A 25355-nucleotide genomic window follows, 5' to 3' on the forward strand; every position below is an offset into this window, starting at 1 on the left:
GGGAACAGATGTGCAAAAATGGTTTAGAATTGGCCAGAAATGCACTGAAATGTCTAGAAACGGGCAAAAAGAAGTTAGTAATGGCCAAAGACGGCTTATGAAATCGTAGAGATGTGCAAAAATGATTAAAAATGGCCAAAGATGGCTTTGAAAGCGATAGAGATGTGCAAAAAAGGGATATAAATAGTGAAATTTGGCTTCAAAAGAGATAGAGATGTGCAAAAAAGGGTTAGAAATGGCCAAAGATGGCTTCGAAAGGGTGAGAAAACCGAAAATCTGAGTTAGAAAATGCCTAAGAGGGCTTGAAAAGTGTAAGAGGTGTGCAAAAACGGGTTAGAAATGGACAAAGATGTCTACACAAGTGTTAGAGGTGTGCAAAAACTGGTTAGAAATGGCCAAAGTTGTCTTAAAAGGGTTAGAGGTGTGCAAAAATGGGTTAGAAATTGCCAAAGATAGCTTCAAAAGGGTTAGAGATGTTCAAAAATGGTTTAGAAATGGCCAAAGGTGGCTTCAAGACAGATAGAGATGTGCAAAAGTGGTATAGAAATGGCCAAAGATGGCTTCAAAATGATTAGAGATGTGCAAAAATGGATTAGAAATGGCCAAAGTTAGCTTCAAAAGGGTTAGATATGTGCAAAAAATGTTTAGAAATGGCCAAAGATGGCTTGAAAAGGATTGGAGATGTGCAAAAATGAGTTAGATATGGACAAAGATGGCTTGAAAAGGGTGAAAAAACAGAAAATCTGGGTTAGAAATCGCCTAAGAGGGCTTGAAAAGTGTCAGAGGTGTGCAAAAACGGCTTAGAAATGGCCAAAGATAACTTCTAAAGGGTTAGATATGTGCAAAAATGGTTTAGGAATGCCCAAAGATGGCTTCAAAAGGGTTAGAGGTGTGCATAAATGGTTTATAAAATGCCAAATTTGGCTTCAACAGGGTTAGAGGTGTGCAAAAAAGGGTTTCAAATGGCCAAAGATGGCTTCAAAAGGGTAAGTGATGTGCAAAAATGGGTTAGAAATCGCCAAAGATGGCTTCAAAGGGGTTGGAGATGTGCAAAAAAGGGTTAGAATTTGCCTAGGAGTGCTTGAAAAGTGTAAGAGGAGTGCAAAAATGGTTTAGAAATGGCCGAAGATGTCTTCACAAGGGAATAGAGGTGTGCAAAGTGGGTTAGAAATAAAGATGACCTAGAAAGGAGTGCAGATGTGTAAAAAAACTGGTTTGAAATGTACAAAGACTGCTTCAAAAGGGTAAGCGATGTGCAAAAATGGGTTAGAAATGGGAAAAGATGCCTTAAAATCGGTTAGAGACGTGCGAAAATGGGTTAGAAACAAAGATGGCTTAAAAAGGAATACAGATGTGCAAAACCTGGTTTGAAATGGCCAAACAGCTTCAAAAGGGTTCGAGGTGTGCAAAAATGGGTTAGAAATGCGCAAAGATGGCTCAAAAAGTGTTAGAGGTGTACAAAAATGGTTTAGAAATGGCCAAAGTTGGCTTCAAAAGGGTTAGAGATGTGCAAAAATGGGTAAAAAATGGCCAAAGTTGGCTTCAATAGGGTTAGAGGTGTGCAAAAATGGTTTAGAAATGGCTAAAGGTAGCTTCAAAAGGGTTAGAGACGTGCAAAAATGGGTTAGAAATAAAGATGACCTAAAGAGGAGTACAGATGTGTAAAAAAACTGGTTTGAAATGGCCAAAGTTGGCTTCAAAAGAGATAGAGATGTGCAAAAAAGGGTTAGAAATGGCGAAAGTTGGCTTAAAAGGGTGAGATAACAGAAAATCTGGGTTAGAAATCGCCTAAGCGGGCTTGAAAACTGTAAGAGGTGTGCAAAAATGGGTTAGAAATGGCCAAAGATGGATTAAGAAGGGTTAGACATACGCAAAAATGGGTTAGAAAATGCTAAAGGTGGCTTCAAAAGGGTTAGAGGTGTGCAAAAATGGGTTTGAAATGGCCAAAGATGGCTCAAAAGGGTTAGAGGTGTGCAAAAACTGGTTAGAAATGGCCAAAGTTGGCTTAAAAGGGTTAGAGGTGTGCAAAAATGGGATAGAAATTGCCAAAGATAGCTTCAAAAGGGTTAGAGATGTGCAAAAATGGATTATAAATGGCCAAAGTTAGCTTCAAAATGGTTAGATATGTGCAAAAAATGTTTAGAAATGGCCAAAGATGGCTTGAAAAGGATTGGAGATGTGCAAAAATGAGTTAGATATGGACAAAGATGGCTTGAAAAGGGTGAAAAAACAGAAAATCTGGGTTAGAAATCGCCTAAGAGGGCTTGAAAAGTGTCAGAGGTGTGCAAAAATGGCTTAGAAATGGCCAAAGATAGCTTCTAAAGGGTTAGATATGTGCAAAAATGGTTTAGGAATGCCCAAAGATGGCTTCAAAAGGGTTAGAGGTGTGCATAAATGGTTTATAAAATGCCAAATTTGGCTTCAACAGAGTTAGAGGTGTGCAAAAAAGGGTTTCAAATGGCCAAAGATGGCTTCAAAAGGGTAAGTGATGTGCAAAAATGGGTTAGAAATGGCCAAAAATGTCATCAAAGGGGTTAGAGATGTGCAAAAACGGGAACAGATGTGCAAAAATGGTTTAGAATTGGCCAGAAATGCACTGAAATGTCTAGAAACGGGCAAAAAGAAGTTAGTAATGGCCAAAGACGGCTTATGAAATCGTAGAGATGTGCAAAAATGATTAAAAATGGCCAAAGATGGCTTTGAAAGCGATAGAGATGTGCAAAAAAGGGATATAAATAGTGAAATTTGGCTTCAAAAGAGATAGAGATGTGCAAAAAAGGGTTAGAAATGGCCAAAGATGGCTTCGAAAGGGTGAGAAAACCGAAAATCTGAGTTAGAAAATGCCTAAGAGGGCTTGAAAAGTGTAAGAGGTGTGCAAAAACGGGTTAGAAATGGACAAAGATGTCTACACAAGTGTTAGAGGTGTGCAAAAACTGGTTAGAAATGGCCAAAGTTGTCTTAAAAGGGTTAGAGGTGTGCAAAAATGGGTTAGAAATTGCCAAAGATAGCTTCAAAAGGGTTAGAGATGTTCAAAAATGGTTTAGAAATGGCCAAAGGTGGCTTCAAGACAGATAGAGATGTGCAAAAGTGGTATAGAAATGGCCAAAGATGGCTTCAAAATGATTAGAGATGTGCAAAAATGGATTAGAAATGGCCAAAGTTAGCTTCAAAAGGGTTAGATATGTGCAAAAAATGTTTAGAAATGGCCAAAGATGGCTTGAAAAGGATTGGAGATGTGCAAAAATGAGTTAGATATGGACAAAGATGGCTTGAAAAGGGTGAAAAAACAGAAAATCTGGGTTAGAAATCGCCTAAGAGGGCTTGAAAAGTGTCAGAGGTGTGCAAAAACGGCTTAGAAATGGCCAAAGATAACTTCTAAAGGGTTAGATATGTGCAAAAATGGTTTAGGAATGCCCAAAGATGGCTTCAAAAGGGTTAGAGGTGTGCATAAATGGTTTATAAAATGCCAAATTTGGCTTCAACAGGGTTAGAGGTGTGCAAAAAAGGGTTTCAAATGGCCAAAGATGGCTTCAAAAGGGTAAGCGATGTGCAAAAATGGGTTAGAAATGGGAAAAGATGCCTTAAAATCGGTTAGAGACGTGCGAAAATGGGTTTGAAACAAAGATGGCTTAAAAAGGAATAGAGATGTGCAAAACCTGGTTTGAAATGGCCAAACAGTTTCAAAAGGGTTCGAGGTGTGCAAAAATGGGTTAGAAATGCGCAAAGATGGCTCAAAAAGTGTTAGAGGTGTACAAAAATGGTTTAGAAATGGCCAAAGTTGGCTTCAAAAGGGTTAGAGATGTGCAAAAATGGGTAAAAAATGGCCAAAGTTGGCTTCAATAGGGTTAGAGGTGTGCAAAAATGGTTTAGAAATGGCTAAAGGTAGCTTCAAAAGGGTTAGAGACGTGCAAAAATGGGTTAGAAATAAAGATGACCTAAAGAGGAGTACAGATGTGCAAAAAAACTGGTTTGAAATGGCCAAAGTTGGCTTCAAAAGAGATAGAGATGTGCAAAAAAGGGTTAGAAATGGCGAAAGTTGGCTTAAAAGGGTGAGATAACAGAAAATCTGGGTTAGAAATCGCCTAAGCGGGCTTGAAAACTGTAAGAGGTGTGCAAAAATGGGTTAGAAATGGCCAAAGATGGATTAAGAAGGGTTAGACATGGGCAAAAATGGGTTAGAAAATGCTAAAGGTGGCTTCAAAAGGGTTAGAGGTGTGCAAAAAAGAGTTTGAAATGGCCAAAGATGGCTCAAAAGGGTTAGAGGTGTGCAAAAACTGGTTAGAAATGGCCAAAGTTGGCTTAAAAGGGTTAGAGGTGTGCAAAAATAGGTTAGAAATGGCCAAAGGTGGCTTCAAGACAGATAGAGATGTGCAAAAGTGGTATAGAAATGGCCAAAGATGGCTTCAAAATGATTAGAGATGTGCAAAAATGGATTAGAAATGGCCAAAGTTAGCTTCAAAAGGGTTAGATATGTGCAAAAAATGTTTAGAAATGGCCAAAGATGGCTTGAAAAGGATTGGAGATGTGCAAAAATGAGTTAGATATGGACAAAGATGGCTTGAAAAGGGTGAAAAAACAGAAAATCTGGGTTAGAAATCGCCTAAGAGGGCTTGAAAAGTGTCAGAGGTGTGCAAAAATGGCTTAGAAATGGCCAAAGATAGCTTCTAAAGGGTTAGATATGTGCAAAAATGGTTTAGGAATGCCCAAAGATGGCTTCAAAAGGGTTAGAGGTGTGCATAAATGGTTTATAAAATGCCAAATTTGGCTTCAACAGGGTTAGAGGTGTGCAAAAAAGGGTTTCAAATGGCCAAAGATGGCTTCAAAAGGGTAAGTGATGTGCAAAAATGGGTTAGAAATGGCCAAAAATGTCATCAAAGGGGTTAGAGATGTGCAAAAACGGGAACAGATGTGCAAAAATGGTTTAGAATTGGCCAGAAATGCACTGAAATGTCTAGAAACGGGCAAAAAGAAGTTAGTAATGGCCAAAGACGGCTTATGAAATCGTAGGGATGTGCAAAAATGATTAAAAATGGCCAAAGATGGCTTTGAAAGCGATAGAGATGTGCAAAAAAGGGATATAAATAGTGAAATTTGGCTTCAAAAGAGATAGAGATGTGCAAAAAAGGGTTAGAAATGGCCAAAGATGGCTTCGAAAGGGTGAGAAAACCGAAAATCTGAGTTAGAAAATGCCTAAGAGGGCTTGAAAAGTGTAAGAGGTGTGCAAAAACGGGTTAGAAATGGACAAAGATGTCTACACAAGTGTTAGAGGTGTGCAAAAACTGGTTAGAAATGGCCAAAGTTGGCTTAAAAGGGTTAGAGGTGTGCAAAAATGGGTTAGAAATTGCCAAAGATAGCTTCAAAAGGGTTCGAGATGTTCAAAAATGGTTTAGAAATGGCCAAAGGTGGCTTCAAGACAGATAGAGATGTGCAAAAGTGGTATAGAAATGGCCAAAGATGGCTTCAAAATGATTAGAGATGTGCAAAAATGGATTAGAAATGGCCAAAGTTAGCTTCAAAAGGGTTAGATATGTGCAAAAAATGTTTAGAAATGGCCAAAGATGGCTTGAAAAGGATTGGAGATGTGCAAAAATGAGTTAGATATGGACAAAGATGGCTTGAAAAGGGTGAAAAAACAGAAAATCTGGGTTAGAAATCGCCTGAGGGCTTGAAAAGTGTCAGAGGTGTGCAAAAACGGCTTAGAAATGGCCAAAGATAACTTCTAAAGGGCTAGATATGTGCAAAAATGGTTTAGGAATGCCCAAAGATGGCTTCAAAAGTGTTAGAGGTGTGCATAAATGGTTTATAAAATGCCAAATTTGGCTTCAACAGGGTTAGAGGTGTGCAAAAATGGGTTAGAAATCGACAAAGGTGGCTTCAAAAGGGTAAGTGATGTGCAAAAATGGGTTAGAAATCGCCAAAGATGGCTTCAAAGGGGTTGGAGATGTGCAAAAAAGGGTTAGAATTTGCCTAGGAGTGCTTGAAAAGTGTAAGAGGAGTGCAAAAATGGTTTAGAAATGGCCGAAGATGTCTTCACAAGGGAATAGAGGTGTGCAAAGTGGGTTAGAAATAAAGATGACCTAGAAAGGAGTGCAGATGTGTAAAAAAACTGGTTTGAAATGTACAAAGACTGCTTCAAAAGGGTAAGCGATGTGCAAAAATGGGAAAAGATGCCTTAAAATCGGTTAGAGACGTGCGAAAATGGGTTAGAAACAAAGATGGCTTAAAAAGGAATACAGATGTGCAAAACCTGGTTTGAAATGGCCAAACAGCTTCAAAAGGGTTCGAGGTGTGCAAAAATGGGTTAGAAATGCGCAAAGATGGCTCAAAAAGTGTTAGAGGTGTACAAAAATGGTTTAGAAATGGCCAAAGTTGGCTTCAAAAGGGTTAGAGATGTGCAAAAATGGGTAAAAAATGGCCAAAGTTGGCTTCAATAGGGTTAGAGGTGTGCAAAAATGGTTTAGAAATGGCTAAAGGTAGCTTCAAAAGGGTTAGAGACGTGCAAAAATGGGTTAGAAATAAAGATGACCTAAAGAGGAGTACAGATGTGTAAAAAAACTGGTTTGAAATGGCCAAAGTTGGCTTCAAAAGAGATAGAGATGTGCAAAAAAGGGTTAGAAATGGCGAAAGTTGGCTTAAAAGGGTGAGATAACAGAAAATCTGGGTTAGAAATCGCCTAAGCGGGCTTGAAAACTGTAAGAGGTGTGCAAAAATGGGTTAGAAATGGCCAAAGATGGATTAAGAAGGGTTAGACAAGCGCAAAAATGGGTTAGAAAATGCTAAAGGTGGCTTCCAAAGGGTTAGAGGTGTGCAAAAAAGAGTTTGAAATGGCCAAAGATGGCTCAAAAGGGTTAGAGGTGTGCAAAAACTGGTTAGAAATGGCCAAAGTTGGCTTAAAAGGGTTAGAGGTGTGCAAAAATGGGTTAGAAATTGCCAAAGATAGCTTCAAAAGGGTTAGAGATGTGCAAAAATGGATTAGAAATGGCCAAAGTTAGCTTCAAAAGGGTTAGATATGTGCAAAAAATGTTTAGAAATGGCCAAAGATGGCTTGAAAAGGATTGGAGATGTGCAAAAATGAGTTAGATATGGACAAAGATGGCTTGAAAAGGGTGAAAAAACAGAAAATCTGGGTTAGAAATCGCCTAAGAGGGCTTGAAAAGTGTCAGAGGTGTGCAAAAACGGCTTAGAAATGGCCAAAGATAAATTCTAAAGGGTTAGACATGTGCAAAAATGGTTTAGGAATGCCCAAAGATGGCTTCAAAAGTGTTAGAGGTGTGCATAAATGGTTTATAAAATGCCAAATTTGGCTTCAACAGGGTTAGAGGTGTGCAAAAAAGGGTTTAAAATGGCCAAAGATGGCTTCAAAAGGGCAAGTGATATGAAAAAATGGGTTAGAAATCGCCAAAGATGGCTTAAGAAGGGTAAGTGATGTGCAAAAACGGGTTTGTAACAGCCAAAGATGGATTCAGAATGGTTATACTTGTGCAAAAACGGGTTAGAAATGGCCAAAGATGGATACCAAAGAGTTAGAGATGTGCAAAAATGGGTTAGAAAAAGCCAAAAATGGCTTCAAAAGGGTTAGAGATGTACAAAACCGGGAACAGATGTGCAAAAATGGTTTAGATTTGGGCAGAAATGCACTGAAATATCTAGAAACGGTCAAAAATGGGTTAGAGATGTGCAAAAAACGTTTAGAAAAGGCTAAAGGTAGCTTAAAAAGGGGTACAGATGTGCAAAAATGGTTTAGAAGGGGACAAAAACAGCTTCAAAGGGGATAGACAAGTCCAAAAATGGGTTAGAAAAGGACAAAAATGGCTTCAAAAGGGTTAGAGATGTGCAAAAACGGGAACAGATGTGCAAAAATGGTTTAGAATTGGGCAGAAATGCACTGAAATGTCAAGAAACGGGCAAAAAAGGGTTAGAAGTAACCAAAGACGGCTTATGAAAACGTAGAGATGTGCAAAAAAGGGATTGAAATGCCCAAAGATGGCTTCAAAAGGGTTAGAGGTGTGCAAAAATGGTTTAGAAAGGGCCAAAGATGGCTTCAAAAGGGTTAGAGATGTGCAAAAATGGGTTAGAAAATGCCAAATTTGGCTTCAAAAGGGTTAGAGGTGTGCAAAAATGGGTTAGAAATGGCCAAAGATGGCTTCAGAAGGGTTGGAGATGTGCAAAAAAGGGTTAGAAATAGCCAAAGATGGCTTAAGAAGGGTAAGAGATGTGCAAAAACGGGTTTGAAATGGCCAAAGATGGATTCAAAAGGGTTAGAGTTGTGCAAAACCGGGTTATAAATGGCCAATGATGGATTCAAAAGGGTTAGAGATGTGCAAAAATGGGTAAGAAATGGCCAAAGTTGGCTTCAATAGGGTTAGAGATGTGCAAAAACGGGAACAGATGTGCAAAAATGGTTTAGAATTGGCCAGAAATGCACTGAAATGTCTAGAAACGGGCAAAAAAAAGTTAGAAATGGCCAAAGACGGCTTATGAAATCGTAGAGATGTGCAAAAATGATTAAAAATGGCCAAAGATGGCTTTGAAAGCGATAGAGATGTGCAAATAAGGGATATAAATAGTGAAATTTGGCTTCAAAAGAGATAGAGATGTGCAAAAAAGGGTTAGAAATTGCCAAAGATAGCTTCAAAAGGGTTAGAGATGTGCAAAAATGGATTAGAAATGGCCAAAGTTAGCTTCAAAAGGGTTAGATATGTGCAAAAAATGTTTGGAAATGGCCAAAGATGGCTTGAAAAGGATTGGAGATGTGCAAAAATGAGATAGATATGGACAAAGATGGCTTGAAAAGGGTGAAAAAACAGAAGATCTGGGTTAGAAATCGCCTAAGAGGGCTTGAAAAGTGTCAGAGGTGTGCAAAAACGGCTTAGAAATGGCCAAAGATAGCTTCTAAAGGGTTAGATATGTGCAAAAATGGTTTAGGAATGCCCAAAGATGGCTTCAAAAGGGTTAGAGGTGTGCATAAATGGTTTATAAAATGCCAATTTTGGCTTCAACAGGGTTAGAGGTGTGCAAAAAAGGGTTTCAAATGGCCAAAGATGGCTTCAAAAGGGTAAGTGATGTGCAAAAATGGGTTAGAAATCGCCAAAGATGGCTTAAGAAGGGGAAGTGCTGTGCAAAAACGGGTTTGTAACAGCCAAAGATGGATTCAGATGGGTTAGACTTGTGCAAAACCGGGTTAGAAATGGCCAATGATGGATTCAATAGGGTTAGAGATGTGCAAAAATGGGTAAGAAATGTCCAAAGTTGGCTTCAAAAGCAATAGAGATGTGCAAAAACGGGAACAGATATGCAAAAATGGTTTAGAATTGGCCAGAAATGCACTGAAATGTCTAGAAACGGGCAAAAAAAAGTTAGAAATGGCCAAAGACGGCTTATGAAACCGTAGTGATGTGCAAAAATTATTAAAAATGGCCAAAGATGGCTTTGAAAGCGATAGAGATGTGCAAAAAAGAGATATAAATAGTGAAATTTGGCTTCAAAAGAGATAGAGATGTGCAAAAAAGGGTTAGAAATGGCCAAAGATGGCTTCGAAAGGGTGAGAAAACTGAAAATCTGAGTTAGAAAATGCCTAAGAGGGCTTGAAAAGTGTAAGAGGTGTGCAAAAACGGGTTAGAAATGGACAAAGATGTCTACACAAGTGTTAGAGGTGTGCAAAAACTGGTTAGAAATGGCCAAAGTTGTCTTAAAAGGGTTAGAGGTGTGCAAAAATGGGTTAGAAATTGCCAAAGATAGCTTCAAAAGGGTTCGAGATGTTCAAAAATGGTTTAGAAATGGCCAAAGGTGGCTTCAAGACAGATAGAGGTGTGCAAAAGTGGTATAGAAATGGCCAAAGATGGCTTCAAAATGATTAGAGATGTGCAAAAATGGATTAGAAATGGCCAAAGTTAGCTTCAAAAGGGTTAGATATGTGCAAAAAATGTTTAGAAATGGCCAAAGATGGCTTGAAAAGGATTGGAGATGTGCAAAAATGAGTTAGATATGGACAAAGATGGCTTGAAAAGGGTGAAAAAACAGAAAATCTGGGTTAGAAATCGCCTAAGAGGGCTTGAAAAGTGTCAGAGGTGTGCAAAAACGGCTTAGAAATGGCCAAAGATAACTTCTAAAGGGTTAGATATGTGCAAAAATGGTTTAGGAATGCCCAAAGATGGCTTCAAAAGGGTTAGAGGTGTGCATAAATGGTTTATAAAATGCCAAATTTGGCTTCAACAGAGTTAGAGGTGTGCAAAAAAGGGTTTCAAATGGCCAAAGATGGCTTCAAAAAGGTAAGTGATGTGCAAAAATGGGTTAGAAATGGCCAAAAATGTCATCAAAAGGGTTAGAGATGTGCAAAAACGGGAACAGATGTGCAAAAATGGTTTAGAATTGGCCAGAAATGCACTGAAATGTCTAGAAACGGGCAAAAAAAAGTTAGAAATGGCCAAAGACGGCTTATGAAATCGTAGAGATGTGCAAAAATGATTAAAAATGGCCAAAGATGGCTTTGAAAGCGATAGAGATGTGCAAATAAGGGATATAAATAGTGAAATTTGGCTTCAAAAGAGATAGAGATGTGCAAAAAAGGGTTAGAAATGGCCAAAGATGGCTTCGAAAGGGTGAGAAAACCGAAAATCTGAGTTAGAAAATGCCTAAGAGGGCTTGAAAAGTGTAAGAGGTGTGCAAAAACGGGTTAGAAATGGCCAAAGTTGGCTTAAAAGGGTTAGAGGTGTGCAAAAATGGGTTAGAAATTGCCAAAGATAGCTTCAAAAGGGTTCGAGATTTTCAAAAATGGGTTAGAAATGGCCAAAGGTGGCTTCAAGACAGATAGAGATGTGCAAAAGTGGTATAGAAATGGCCAAAGATGGCTTCAAAATGATTAGAGATGTGCAAAAATGGATTAGAAATGGCCAAAGTTAGCTTCAAAAGGGTTAGATATGTGCAAAAAATGTTTAGAAATGGCCAAAGATGGCTTGAAAAGGATTGGAGATGTGCAAAAATGAGTTAGATATGGACAAAGATGGCTTGAAAAGGGTGAAAAAACAGAAAATCTGGGTTAGAAATCGCCTAAGAGGGCTTGAAAAGTGTCAGAGGTGTGCAAAAACGGCTTAGAAATGGCCAAAGATAACTTCTAAAGGGTTAGATATGTGCAAAAATGGTTTAGGAATGCCCAAAGATGGCTTCAAAAGGGTTAGAGGTGTGCATAAATGGTTTATAAAATGCCAAATTTGGCTTCAACAGGGTTAGAGGTGTGCAAAAAAGGGTTTCAAATGGCCAAAGATGGCTTCAAAAGGGTAAGTGATGTGCAAAAATGGGTTAGAAATCGCCAAAGATGGCTTCAAAGGGGTTGGAGATGTGCAAAAAAGGGTTAGAATTTGCCTAGGAGTGCTTGAAAAGTGTAAGAGGAGTGCAAAAATGGTTTAGAAATGGCCGAAGATGTCTTCACAAGGGAATAGAGGTGTGCAAAGTGGGTTAGAAATAAAGATGACCTAGAAAGGAGTGCAGATGTGTAAAAAAACTGGTTTGAAATGTACAAAGACTGCTTCAAAAGGGTAAGCGATGTGCAAAAATGGGTTAGAAATGGGAAAAGATGCCTTAAAATCGGTTAGAGACGTGCGAAAATGGGTTAGAAACAAAGATGGCTTAAAAAGGAATACAGATGTGCAAAACCTGGTTTGAAATGGCCAAACAGCTTCAAAAGGGTTCGAGGTGTGCAAAAATGGGTTAGAAATGCGCAAAGATGGCTCAAAAAGTGTTAGAGGTGTACAAAAATGGTTTAGAAATGGCCAAAGTTGGCTTCAAAAGGGTTAGAGATGTGCAAAAATGGGTAAAAAATGGCCAAAGTTGGCTTCAATAGGGTTAGAGGTGTGCAAAAATGGTTTAGAAATGGCTAAAGGTAGCTTCAAAAGGGTTAGAGACGTGCAAAAATGGGTTAGAAATAAAGATGACCTAAAGAGGAGTACAGATGTGTAAAAAAACTGGTTTGAAATGGCCAAAGTTGGCTTCAAAAGAGATAGAGATGTGCAAAAAAGGGTTAGAAATGGCGAAAGTTGGCTTAAAAGGGTGAGATAACAGAAAATCTGGGTTAGAAATCGCCTAAGCGGGCTTGAAAACTGTAAGAGGTGTGCAAAAATGGGTTAGAAATGGCCAAAGATGGATTAAGAAGGGTTAGACATACGCAAAAATGGGTTAGAAAATGCTAAAGGTGGCTTCAAAAGGGTTAGAGGTGTGCAAAAATGGGTTTGAAATGGCCAAAGATGGCTCAAAAGGGTTAGAGGTGTGCAAAAACTGGTTAGAAATGGCCAAAGTTGGCTTAAAAGGGTTAGAGGTGTGCAAAAATGGGATAGAAATTGCCAAAGATAGCTTCAAAAGGGTTAGAGATGTGCAAAAATGGATTATAAATGGCCAAAGTTAGCTTCAAAATGGTTAGATATGTGCAAAAAATGTTTAGAAATGGCCAAAGATGGCTTGAAAAGGATTGGAGATGTGCAAAAATCTGTTAGATATGGACAAAGATGGCTTGAAAAGGGTGAAAAAACAGAAAATCTGGGTTAGAAATCGCCTAAGAGGGCTTGAAAAGTGTCAGAGGTGTGCAAAAACGGCTTAGAAATGGCCAAAGATAACTTCTAAAGGGTTAGATATGTGCAAAAATGGTTTAGGAATGCCCAAAGATGGCTTCAAAAGGGTTAGAGGTGTGCATAAATGGTTTATAAAATGCCAAATTTGGATTCAACAGGGTTAGAGGTGTGCAAAAAAGGGTTTCAAATGGCCAAAGATGGCTTCAAAAGGGTAAGTGATGTGCAAAAATGGGTTAGAAATGGCCAAAAATGTCATCAAAAGGGTTAGAGATGTGCAAAAACGGGAACAGATGTGCAAAAATGGTTTAGAATTGGCCAGAAATGCACTGAAATGTCTAGAAATGGGCAAAAAAAAGTTAGAAATGGCCAAAGACGGCTTATGAAATCGTAGAGATGTGCAAAAATAATTAAAAATGGCCAAAGATGGCTTTGAAAGCGATAGAGATGTGCAAATAAGGGATATAAATAGTGAAATTTGGCTTCAAAAGAGATAGAGATGTGCAAAAAAGGGTTAGAAATGGCCAAAGATGGCTTCGAAAGGGTGAGAAAACCGAAAATCTGAGTTAGAAAATGCCTAAGAGGGCTTGAAAAGTGTAAGAGGTGTGCAAAAACGGGTTAGAAATGGACAAAGATGTCTACACAAGTGTTAGAGGTGTGCAAAAACTGGTTAGAAATGGCCAAAGATGGCTCAAAAGGGTTAGAGGTGTGCAAAAACGGGTTAGAAATGGCCAAAGTTGACTTAAAAGGGTTAGAGGTGTGCAAAAATAGGTTAGAAATGGCCAAAGGTGGCTTCAAGACAGATAGAGATGTGCAAAAGTGGTATAGAAATGGCCAAAGATGGCTTCAAAATGATTAGAGATGTGCAAAAATGGATTAGAAATGGCCAAAGTTAGCTTCAAAAGGGTTAGATATGTGCAAAAAATGTTTAGAAATGGCCAAAGATGGCTTGAAAAGGATTGGAGATGTGCAAAAATGAGTTAGATATGGACAAAGATGGCTTGAAAAGGGTGAAAAAACAGAAAATCTGGGTTAGAAATCGCCTAAGAGGGCTTGAAAAGTGTCAGAGGTGTGCAAAAACGGCTTAGAAATGGCCAAAGATAACTTCTAAAGGGTTAGATATGTGCAAAAATGGTTTAGGAATGCCCAAAGATGGCTTCAAAAGGGTTAGAGGTGTGCATAAATGGTTTATAAAATGCCAAATTTGGCTTCAACAGGGTTAGAGGTGTGCAAAAAAGGGTTTCAAATGGCCAAAGATGGCTTCAAAAGGGTAAGTGATGTGCAAAAATGGGTTAGAAATCGCCAAAGATGGCTTAAGAAGGGTAAGTGATGTGCAAAAACGGGTTTGTAACAGCCAAAGATGGATTCAGAATGGTTAGACTTGTGCAAAAACGGGTTAGAAATGGCCAAAGATGGATACAAAAGAGTTAGAGATGTGCAAAAATGGGTTAGAAAAAGCCAAAAATGGCTTCAAAAGGGTTAGAGGTGTACAAAACCGGGAACAGATGTGCAAAAATGGTTTAGATTTGGGCAGAAATGCACTGAAATATCTAGAAACGGTGAAAAATGGGTTAGAGATGTGCAAAAAACGTTTAGAAAAGGCTAAAGGTAGCTTAAAAAGGGGTACAGATGTGCAAAAATGGTTTAGAAGGGGACAAAAACAGCTTCAAAGGGGATAGACAAGTCCAAAAATGGGTTAGAAAAGGACAAAAATGGCTTCAAAAGGGTTAGAGATGTGCAAAAACGGGAACAGATGTGCAAAAATGGTTTAGAATTGGCCAGAAATGCACTGAAATGTCTAGAAACGGGCAAAAAAAAGTTAGAAATGGCCAAAGACGGCTTATGAAATCGTAGTGATGTGCAAAAATGATTAAAAATGGCCAAAGATGGCTCTGAAAGCGATAGAGATGTGCAAAAAAGGGATATAAATAGTGAAATTTGGCTTCAAAAGAGATAGAGATGTGCAAAAAAGGGTTAGAAATGGCCAAAGATGGCTTCGAAAGGGTGAGAAAACTGAAAATCTGAGTTAGAAAATGCCTAAGAGGGCTTGAAAAGTGTAAGAGGTGTGCAAAAACGGGTTAGAAATGGACAAAGATGTCTACACAAGTGTTAGAGGTGTGCAAAAACTGGTTAGAAATGGCCAAAGTTGTCTTAAAAGGGTTAGAGGTGTGCAAAAATGGGTTAGAAATTGCCAAAGATAGCTTCAAAAGTGTTAGAGATGTGCAAAAATGGATTAGAAATGGCCAAAGTTAGCTTCAAAAGGGTTAGATATGTGCAAAAAATGTTTGGAAATGGCCAAAGATGGCTTGAAAAGGATTGGAGATGTGCAAAAATGAGTTAGATATAGACAAAGATGGCTTGAAAAGGGTGAAAAAACAGAAAATCTGGGTTAGAAATCGCCTAAGAGGGCTTGAAAAGTGTCAGAGGTGTGCAAAAACGGCTTAGAAATGGCCAAAGATAAATTCTAAAGGGTTAGACATGTGCAAAAATGGTTTTGGAATGCCCAAAGATGGCTTCAAAAGGGTTAGAGGTGTGCATAAATGGTTTATAAAATGCCAAATTTGGCTTCAACAGGGTTAGAGGTGTGCAAAAAAGGGTTTCAAATGGCCAAAGATGGCTTCAAAAGGGTAAGTGATGTGCAAAAATGGGTTAGAAATCGCCAAAGATGGCTTCAAAGGGGTTGGAGATGTGCAAAAAAGGGTTAGAATTTGCCTAGGAGTGCTTGAAAAGTGTAAGAGGAGTGCAAAAATGGTTTAGAAATGGCCGAAGATGTCTCCACAAGGGAATAGAGGTGTGCAAAGTGGGTTAGAAATAAAGATGACCTAGAAAGGAGTGCAGATGTGTAAAAAAACTGGTTTGAAATGTACAAAGACTGCTTCAAAAGGGTAAGCGATGTGCAAAAATGGGTTAGAAATGGGAAAAGATGCCTTAAAATCGGTTAGAGACGTGCGAAAATGGGTTAGAAACAAAGATGGCTTAAAAAGGAATACAGATGTGCAAAACCTGGTTTGAAATGGCCAAACAGCTTCAAAAGGGTTCGAGGTGTGCAAAAATGGGTTAGAAATGCGCAAAGATGGCTCAAAAAGTGTTAGAGGTGTACTGGTGCAGCCGTCTGACTACTACCCACTGCTGGTTTTTCAGGTTGGCAGTGACGAAATTATTACGAGGAACGTAAGGGCAATGAAGAGAGACTACAGGGCCCTGGGACGGCTGGTTAAAGGGTCTGGAGCGCAAGTGGTGTTTGCCTCCATACCTGTTGCAAGCGAGGGTGAAGGGATATATAAGAAGACTCTGCAGGTTAATGTATGGCTACGTGACTGGTGCCAAAGGCAGGGGTTTGGGTTTTTCAGTCACGGGTTGCTGTATGGGACACCAGGTTTGCTGGTGACAGGCGGGATACACCAGTCCCAGAGAAAAAAAAGGGTTTTGGGGCAGGAGTTAGCAGGGCTTATTGACAGGGCTTTAAACTAGTTAGGAAGGGGGGAGGGGATTTAACTGGGCCTGTTGGGGACAAGCCCAAGAGGAACATGCTAGGGATTGAAGGGTGGCGGGCTAAGGAGGACTATCAATCTCTTGTTTCACTTGTGGGAAAGGATAGCTCTTTAGACCCTGTCCCGCAGGGGAAAAAGAGTACTAGGACTGGCTCCCTGAAATGCCTGTACACCAATGCACGCAGCATGGGGAATAAACAGGAGGAGTTAGAAGTCTGTGTGCGGGCTAAAGGTTATGATCTAGTGGCGATTACAGAGACATGGTGGGACAGTTCACATGACTGGAATGTGGTCATGGATGGCTATGTCCTTTTTAGGAAAGATAGGTCAGCGAAGCGAGGTGGTGGAGTTGCTCTTTACGTGAGAGAGCAACTAGAATGTATTGAGTTCTGTCCGGGGTCGGATGAGGAGCAAGTGGAATGTCTGTGGGTACGAATCAAGGGGCTGACTGGCACGGGTGATACAGTTGTGGGGGTCTATTACAGACCTCCTGATCAGCACGAAGGAGTTGATGAGGCTTTCTACAGGCAACTGGAAGTAGCCTCGCGACTACATGCCTTAGTCGTCGTGGGGGACTTTAATTACCCCGATATTTGCTGGAAGACTCACACAGCCAGTCATTCACAGTCTAGGAGGTTCCTCGAGTGCATTGATGATAATTTCTTAATGCAAATGGTGGACGTACCAACTAGGGGAGCAGTGCTGCTAGATTTAGTACTCGCCAACAAGGAGGGTTTGGTCGAAGTGGTGACGGTCAATGGCAGCCTTGGCTGCAGTGACCATGAGATGGTGGAGTTTAGGATCCTGTGTGGGAGGAATAGAATACCTAGCAAAGCCACAGTTCTGGATTTCCGAAGGGCCAACTTTGGCCTCTTCAGTCAACTGCTAAGGGAAGTCTCATGGGAAAGTGTACTAGGCGGTAAAGGGGCTCAAGATAGTTGGTTAGCATTCAAGGACCGCTTCTTCCAAGCTCAGGATCGGAGCGTCCCAATGAGTAGGAAGTCAAGTAAGGGATCTAGGAGACCGGCGTGGTTAAACAAGGAGCTGCTGGGCAAACTCAAGTGGAAAAGGAGAATCTATGGATTATGGAAGGAGGGGCTGGCCGCTTGGGAGGAATATAGGACAGTTGTTAGAGGATGTAGGGAGGCAATTAGGACAGCTAAGGCCTCCTTGGAACTCAATCTTGCTAGTCGGGTTAAAGACAATAGAAAGGGCTTCTTCAAATACATAGCAAATAAAACTAAAACAAGAGGCAATATAGGCCCACTGCTGAACGAAGTGGGTACCCTGGAGACAGAGGATATAAAGAAGGCAGAGGTGCTGAATGCCTTCTTTGCCTCTGTCTTTACTCCTGCAGACTCTCCCCGAGGGCCCCGGATTTCTATAGCCCCAGAAGGAGTCAGGACAAAGGAGGAGTTTGCTTTGGTAGATGAGGATTGGGTTAGGGATCAGCTATGCAAACTGGACATCTGTAAATCGATGGGTCCAGATGGAATGCACCCACGGGTGCTGAGGGAGCTGGCGGAGGTCATTGCTAGGCCACTTTCCATCATCTTTGGTAAGTCGTGGGAAATGGGCGAGGTGCCTGAGGATTGGCGGATGGCAAAGGTCACACCAATCTATAAGAAGGGCAAGAAGGAGGACCCGGGTAATTATAGACCGGTCAGCCTTACCTCCATCCCTGGAAAGATGATGGAACAACTTATTCTTGACTCCATCACTAGGCATATCAAGGATGAGGGGGTCATTAAGAACAGCCAACATGGTTTTATGAGGGGGAAGTCATGTATGACCAACCTTATAGCCTTCTATGAGGAAGTGACTAGGTGGAGGGATGATGGTAGAGCGGTAGATGTAGTTTTTCTTGATTTCAGTAAGGCATTTGATACTGTCTCCCACAGCATCCTCATAGATAAGCTGAGGAAGTGTGGGCTTGACGATCAAGTAGTGAGGTGGATCGAGAACTGGTTGAAAGGAAGAAGGCAGAGAGTTGTGGTCAATGGCGCAGAATCTAGCTGGAGGTCTGTGACTAGTGGAGTTCCTCAGGGGTCGGTGCTGGGACCGGTGCTGTTTAATATTTTCATCAATGACCTGGATGAGGGAACTGAGTGCACCCTCAGCAAGTTTGCTGATGACACAAAACTGGGAGGAGTGGCTGACACACCAGAGGACTGTGCTGCCATTCAGCGAGACCTGGACAGGCTGGAGAGTTGGGCGGGGAGAAACTGGATGAAATTTAACAAGGGCAAGTGTAGAGTCTTGCATCTGGGGAAGAACAACCCCATGTACCAGTACAGGTTGGGGGGTGACCTGCTGGAAAGTAGTGAAGGGGAAAGGGACCTGGGGGTCCTGGTGGATAGGAGGATGACCATGAGCCAGCAATGTGCTCTTGTGGCCAAGAAGGCAAATGGCATCTTAGGGTGCATTAGAAAGGGAGTGGTTAGTAGGTCAAGAGAGGTTCTCCTCCCCCTCTACTCAGCCTTGGTGAGGCCGCATCTGGAATATTGCGTCCAGTTCTGGGCCCCTCTGTTCAAGAAGGACAGGGAATTGCTTGAAGGAGTCCAGCGCAGAGCCACAAAGATGATTAAGGGAGTGGAACATCTCCCTTATGAGGAGAGGCTGAGGGAGCTGGGTCTCTTTAGCTTGCAAAAGAGGAGACTGAGGGGTGACCTCATCAATGTTTACAAATATGTGAAGGGTAGGTGTCAGGATGATGGAGCTAGGCTTTTTTCAGTGATATCCAGTGATAGGACAAGGGGCAATGGGTGTAAACTGGAGCATAGGAAGTTCCACGTTAACATCAGGAAGAACTTCTTTACTGTAAGAGTGACAGAGCACTGGAACAGGCTGCCCAGGGGGGTTGTGGAGTCTCCTACACTGGAGATATTCAAGGCCCGCCTGGACAAGTTCCTGTGTGATGTACTGTAGGTTACCCTGCTCTTGCAGGGGGGTTGGACTAGATGATCTTTTTAGGTCCCTTCCAACCCTTGGGATTCTGTGATTCTGTGATTCTGTGAAAAATGGTTTAGAAATGGCCAAAGTTGGCTTCAAAAGGGTTAGAGATGTGCAAAAATGGGTAAAAAATGGCCAAAGTTGGCTTCAATAGGGTTAGAGGTGTGCAAAAATGGTTTAGAAATGGCCAAAGGTAGCTTCAAAAGGGTTAGAGACGTGCAAAAATGGGTTAGAAATAAAGATGACCTAAAGAGGAGTACAGATGTGAAAAAAACTGGTGTGAAATGGCCAAAGTTGGCTTCAAAAGAGATAGAGATGTGCAAAAAAGGGTTAGAAACGGCGAAAGATGGCTTAAAAGGGTGAGATAACAGAAAATCTGGGTTAGAAATCGCCTAAGCGGGCTTGAAAACTGTAAGAGGTGTGCAAAAATGGGTTAGAAATGGCCAAAGATGGATTAAGAAGGGTTAGACATGCGCAAATATGGGTTAGAAAATGCTAAAGGTGGCTTCAAAAGGGTTAGAGGTGTGCAAAAATGGGTTTGAAATGGCCAAAGATGGCTCAAAAGGGTTAGAGGTGTGCAAAAACTGGTTAGAAATGGCCAAAGTTGGCTTAAAAGGGTTAGAGGTGTGCAAAAATAGGTTAGAAATGGCCAAAGGTGGCTTCAAGACAGATAGAGATGTGCAAAAGTGGTATAGAAATGGCCAAAGATGGCTTCAAAATGATTAGAGATGTGCAAAAATGGATTAGAAATGGCCAAAGTTAGCTTCAAAAGGGTTAGATATGTGCAAAAAATGTTTAGAAATGGCCAAAGATGGCTTGAAAAGGATTGGAGATGTGCAAAAATGAGTTAGATATAGACAAAGATGGCTTGAAAAGGGTGAAAAAACAGAAAATCTGGGTTAGAAATCGCCTAAGAGGGCTTGAAAAGTGTCAGAGGTGTGCAAAAACGGCTTAGAAATGGCCAAAGATAACTTCTAAAGGGTTAGATATGTGCAAAAATGGTTTAGGAATGCCCAAAGATGGCTTCAAAAGGGTTAGAGGTGTGCATAAATGGTTTATAAAATGCCAAATTTGGCTTCAACAGAGTTAGAGGTGTGCAAAAAAGGGTTTCAAATGGCCAAAGATGGCTTCAAAAAGGTAAGTGATGTGCAAAAATGGGTTAGAAATGGCCAAAAATGTCATCAAAAGGGTTAGAGATGTGCAAAAACGGGAACAGATGTGCAAAAATGGTTTAGAATTGGCCAGAAATGCACTGAAATGTCTAGAAACGGGCAAAAAAAAGTTAGAAATGGCCAAAGACGGCTTATGAAATCGTAGAGATGTGCAAAAATGATTAAAAATGGCCAAAGATGGCTTTGAAAGCGATAGAGATGTGCAAATAAGGGATATAAATAGTGAAATTTGGCTTCAAAAGAGATAGAGATGTGCAAAAAAGGGTTAGAAATGGCCAAAGATGGCTTCGAAAGGGTGAGAAAACCGAAAATCTGAGTTAGAAAATGCCTAAGAGGGCTTGAAAAGTGTAAGAGGTGTGCAAAAACGGGTTAGAAATGGCCAAAGTTGGCTTAAAAGGGTTAGAGGTGTGCAAAAATGGGTTAGAAATTGCCAAAGATAGCTTCAAAAGGGTTCGAGATTTTCAAAAATGGGTTAGAAATGGCCAAAGGTGGCTTCAAGACAGATAGAGATGTGCAAAAGTGGTATAGAAATGGCCAAATATGGCTTCAAAATGATTAGAGATGTGCAAAAATGGATTAGAAATGGCCAAAGTTAGCTTCAAAAGGGTTAGATATGTGCAAAAAATGTTTAGAAATGGCCAAAGATGGCTTGAAAAGGATTGGAGATGTGCAAAAATGAGTTAGATATGGACAAAGATGGCTTGAAAAGGGTGAAAAAACAGAAAATCTGGGTTAGAAATCGCCTAAGAGGGCTTGAAAAGTGTCAGAGGTGTGCAAAAACGGCTTAGAAATGGCCAAAGATAACTTCTAAAGGGTTAGATATGTGCAAAAATGGTTTAGGAATGCCCAAAGATGGCTTCAAAAGGGTTAGAGGTGTGCATAAATGGTTTATAAAATGCCAAATTTGGCTTCAACAGGGTTAGAGGTGTGCAAAAAAGGGTTTCAAATGGCCAAAGATGGCTTCAAAAGGGTAAGTGATGTGCAAAAATGGGTTAGAAATCGCCAAAGATGGCTTCAAAGGGGTTGGAGATGTGCAAAAAAGGGTTAGAATTTGCCTAGGAGTGCTTGAAAAGTGTAAGAGGAGTGCAAAAATGGTTTAGAAATGGCCGAAGATGTCTTCACAAGGGAATAGAGGTGTGCAAAGTGGGTTAGAAATAAAGATGACCTAGAAAGGAGTGCAGATGTGTAAAAAAACTGGTTTGAAATGTACAAAGACTGCTTCAAAAGGGTAAGCGATGTGCAAAAATGGGTTAGAAATGGGAAAAGATGCCTTAAAATCGGTTAGAGACGTGCGAAAATGGGTTAGAAACAAAGATGGCTTAAAAAGGAATACAGATGTGCAAAACCTGGTTTGAAATGGCCAAACAGCTTCAAAAGGGTTCGAGGTGTGCAAAAATGGGTTAGAAATGCGCAAAGATGGCTCAAAAAGTGTTAGAGGTGTACAAAAATGGTTTAGAAATGGCCAAAGTTGGCTTCAAAAGGGTTAGAGATGTGCAAAAATGGGTAAAAAATGGCCAAAGTTGGCTTCAATAGGGTTAGAGGTGTGCAAAAATGGTTTAGAAATGGCTAAAGGTAGCTTCAAAAGGGTTAGAGACGTGCAAAAATGGGTTAGAAATAAAGATGACCTAAAGAGGAGTACAGATGTGTAAAAAAACTGGTTTGAAATGGCCAAAGTTGGCTTCAAAAGAGATAGAGATGTGCAAAAAAGGGTTAGAAATGGCGAAAGTTGGCTTAAAAGGGTGAGATAACAGAAAATCTGGGTTAGAAATCGCCTAAGCGGGCTTGAAAACTGTAAGAGGTGTGCAAAAATGGGTTAGAAATGGCCAAAGATGGATTAAGAAGGGTTAGACATACGCAAAAATGGGTTAGAAAATGCTAAAGGTGGCTTCAAAAGGGTTAGAGGTGTGCAAAAATGGGTTTGAAATGGCCAAAGATGGCTCAAAAGGGTTAGAGGTGTGCAAAAACTGGTTAGAAATGGCCAAAGTTGGCTTAAAAGGGTTAGAGGTGTGCAAAAATGGGTTAGAAATTGCCAAAGATAGCTTCAAAAGGGTTAGAGATGTTCAAAAATGGTTTAGAAATGGCCAAAGGTGGCTTCAAGACAGATAGAGATGTGCAAAAGTGGTATAGAAATGGCCAAAGATGGCTTCAAAATGATTAGAGATGTGCAAAAATGGATTAGAAATGGCCAAAGTTAGCTTCAAAAGGGTTAGATATGTGCAAAAAATGTTTAGAAATGGCCAAAGATGGCTTGAAAAGGATTGGAGATGTGCAAAAATGAGTTAGATATGGACAAAGATGGCTTGAAAAGGGTGAAAAAACAGAAAATCTGGGTTAGAAATCGCCTAAGAGGGCTTGAAAAGTGTCAGAGGTGTGCAAAAACGGCTTAGAAATGGCCAAAGATAACTTCTAAAGGGTTAGATATGTGCAAAAATGGTTTAGGAATGCCCAAAGATGGCTTCAAAAGGGTTAGAGGTGTGCATAAATGGTTTATAAAATGCCAAATTTGGCTTCAACAGGGTTAGAGGTGTGCAAAAAAGGGTTTCAAATGGCCAAAGATGGCTTCAAAAGGGTAAGTGATGTGCAAAAATGGGTTAGAAATGGCCAAAAATGTCATCAAAAGGGTTAGGGATGTGCAAAAACGGGAACAGATGTGCAAAAATGGTTTAGAATTGGCCAGAAATGCACTGAAATGTCTAGAAACGGGCAAAAAAAAGTTAGAAATGGCCAAAGACGGCTTATGAAATCGTAGAGATGTGCAAAAATGATTAAAAATGGCCAAAGATGGCTTTGAAAGCGATAGAGATGTGCAAATAAGGGATATAAATAGTGAAATTTGGCTTCAAAAGAGATAGAGATGTGCAAAAAAGGGTTAGAAATGGCCAAAGATGGCTTCGAAAGGGTGAGAAAACCGAAAATCTGAGTTAGAAAATGCCTAAGAGGGCTTGAAAAGTGTAAGAGGTGTGCAAAAACGGGTTAGAAATGGACAAAGATGTCTACACAAGTGTTAGAGGTGTGCAAAAACTGGTTAGAAATGGCCAAAGTTGTCTTAAAAGGGTTAGAGGTGTGCAAAAATGGGTTAGAAATTGCCAAAGATAGCTTCAAAAGTGTTAGAGATGTGCAAAAATGGATTAGAAATGGCCAAAGTTAGCTTCAAAAGGGTTAGATATGTGCAAAAAATGTTTGGAAATGGCCAAAGATGGCTTGAAAAGGATTGGAGATGTGCAAAAATGAGTTAGATATAGACAAAGATGGCTTGAAAAGGGTGAAAAAACAGAAAATCTGGGTTAGAAATCGCCTAAGAGGGCTTGAAAAGTGTCAGAGGTGTGCAAAAACGGCTTAGAAATGGCCAAAGATAAATTCTAAAGGGTTAGACATGTGCAAAAATGGTTTTGGAATGCCCAAAGATGGCTTCAAAAGGGTTAGAGGTGTGCATAAATGGTTTATAAAATGCCAAATTTGGCTTCAACAGGGTTAGAGGTGTGCAAAAAAGGGTTTCAAATGGCCAAAGATGGCTTCAAAAGGGTAAGTGATGTGCAAAAATGGGTTAGAAATCGCCAAAGATGGCTTCAAAGGGGTTGGAGATGTGCAAAAAAGGGTTAGAATTTGCCTAGGAGTGCTTGAAAAGTGTAAGAGGAGTGCAAAAATGGTTTAGAAATGGCCGAAGATGTCTCCACAAGGGAATAGAGGTGTGCAAAGTGGGTTAGAAATAAAGATGACCTAGAAAGGAGTGCAGATGTGTAAAAAAACTGGTTTGAAATGTACAAAGACTGCTTCAAAAGGGTAAGCGATGTGCAAAAATGGGTTAGAAATGGGAAAAGATGCCTTAAAATCGGTTAGAGACGTGCGAAAATGGGTTAGAAACAAAGATGGCTTAAAAAGGAATACAGATGTGCAAAACCTGGTTTGAAATGGCCAAACAGCTTCAAAAGGGTTCGAGGTGTGCAAAAATGGGTTAGAAATGCGCAAAGATGGCTCAAAAAGTGTTAGAGGTGTACTGGTGCAGCTGTCTGACTACTACCCACTGCTGGTTTTTCAGGTTGGCAGTGACGAAATTATTACGAGGAACGTAAGGGCAATGAAGAGAGACTACAGGGCCCTGGGACGGCTGGTTAAAGGGTCTGGAGCGCAAGTGGTGTTTGCCTCCATACCTGTTGCAAGCGAGGGTGAAGGGATATATAAGAAGACTCTGCAGGTTAATGTATGGCTACGTGACTGGTGCCAAAGGCAGGGGTTTGGGTTTTTCAGTCACGGGTTGCTGTATGGGACACCAGGTTTGCTGGTGACAGGCGGGATACACCAGTCCCAGAGAAAAAAAAGGGTTTTGGGGCAGGAGTTAGCAGGGCTTATTGACAGGGCTTTAAACTAGTTAGGAAGGGGGGAGGGGATTTAACTGGGCCTGTTGGGGACAAGCCCAAGAGGAACATGCTAGGGATTGAAGGGTGGCGGGCTAAGGAGGACTATCAATCTCTTGTTTCACTTGTGGGAAAGGATAGCTCTTTAGACCCTGTCCCGCAGGGGAAAAAGAGTACTAGGACTGGCTCCCTGAAATGCCTGTACACCAATGCACGCAGCATGGGGAATAAACAGGAGGAGTTAGAAGTCTGTGTGCGGGCTAAAGGTTATGATCTAGTGGCGATTACAGAGACATGGTGGGACAGTTCACATGACTGGAATGTGGTCATGGATGGCTATGTCCTTTTTAGGAAAGATAGGTCAGCGAAGCGAGGTGGTGGAGTTGCTCTTTACGTGAGAGAGCAACTAGAATGTATTGAGTTCTGTCCGGGGTCGGATGAGGAGCAAGTGGAATGTCTGTGGGTACGAATCAAGGGGCTGACTGGCACGGGTGATACAGTTGTGGGGGTCTATTACAGACCTCCTGATCAGCACGAAGGAGTTGATGAGGCTTTCTACAGGCAACTGGAAGTAGCCTCGCGACTACATGCCTTAGTCGTCGTGGGGGACTTTAATTACCCCGATATTTGCTGGAAGACTCACACAGCCAGTCATTCACAGTCTAGGAGGTTCCTCGAGTGCATTGATGATAATTTCTTAATGCAAATGGTGGACGTACCAACTAGGGGAGCAGTGCTGCTAGATTTAGTACTCGCCAACAAGGAGGGTTTGGTCGAAGTGGTGACGGTCAATGGCAGCCTTGGCTGCAGTGACCATGAGATGGTGGAGTTTAG

Source organism: Lathamus discolor, chromosome W (assembly GCF_037157495.1).
Source record: "Lathamus discolor isolate bLatDis1 chromosome W, bLatDis1.hap1, whole genome shotgun sequence".
Taxonomy (NCBI): domain Eukaryota; kingdom Metazoa; phylum Chordata; class Aves; order Psittaciformes; family Psittacidae; genus Lathamus; species Lathamus discolor.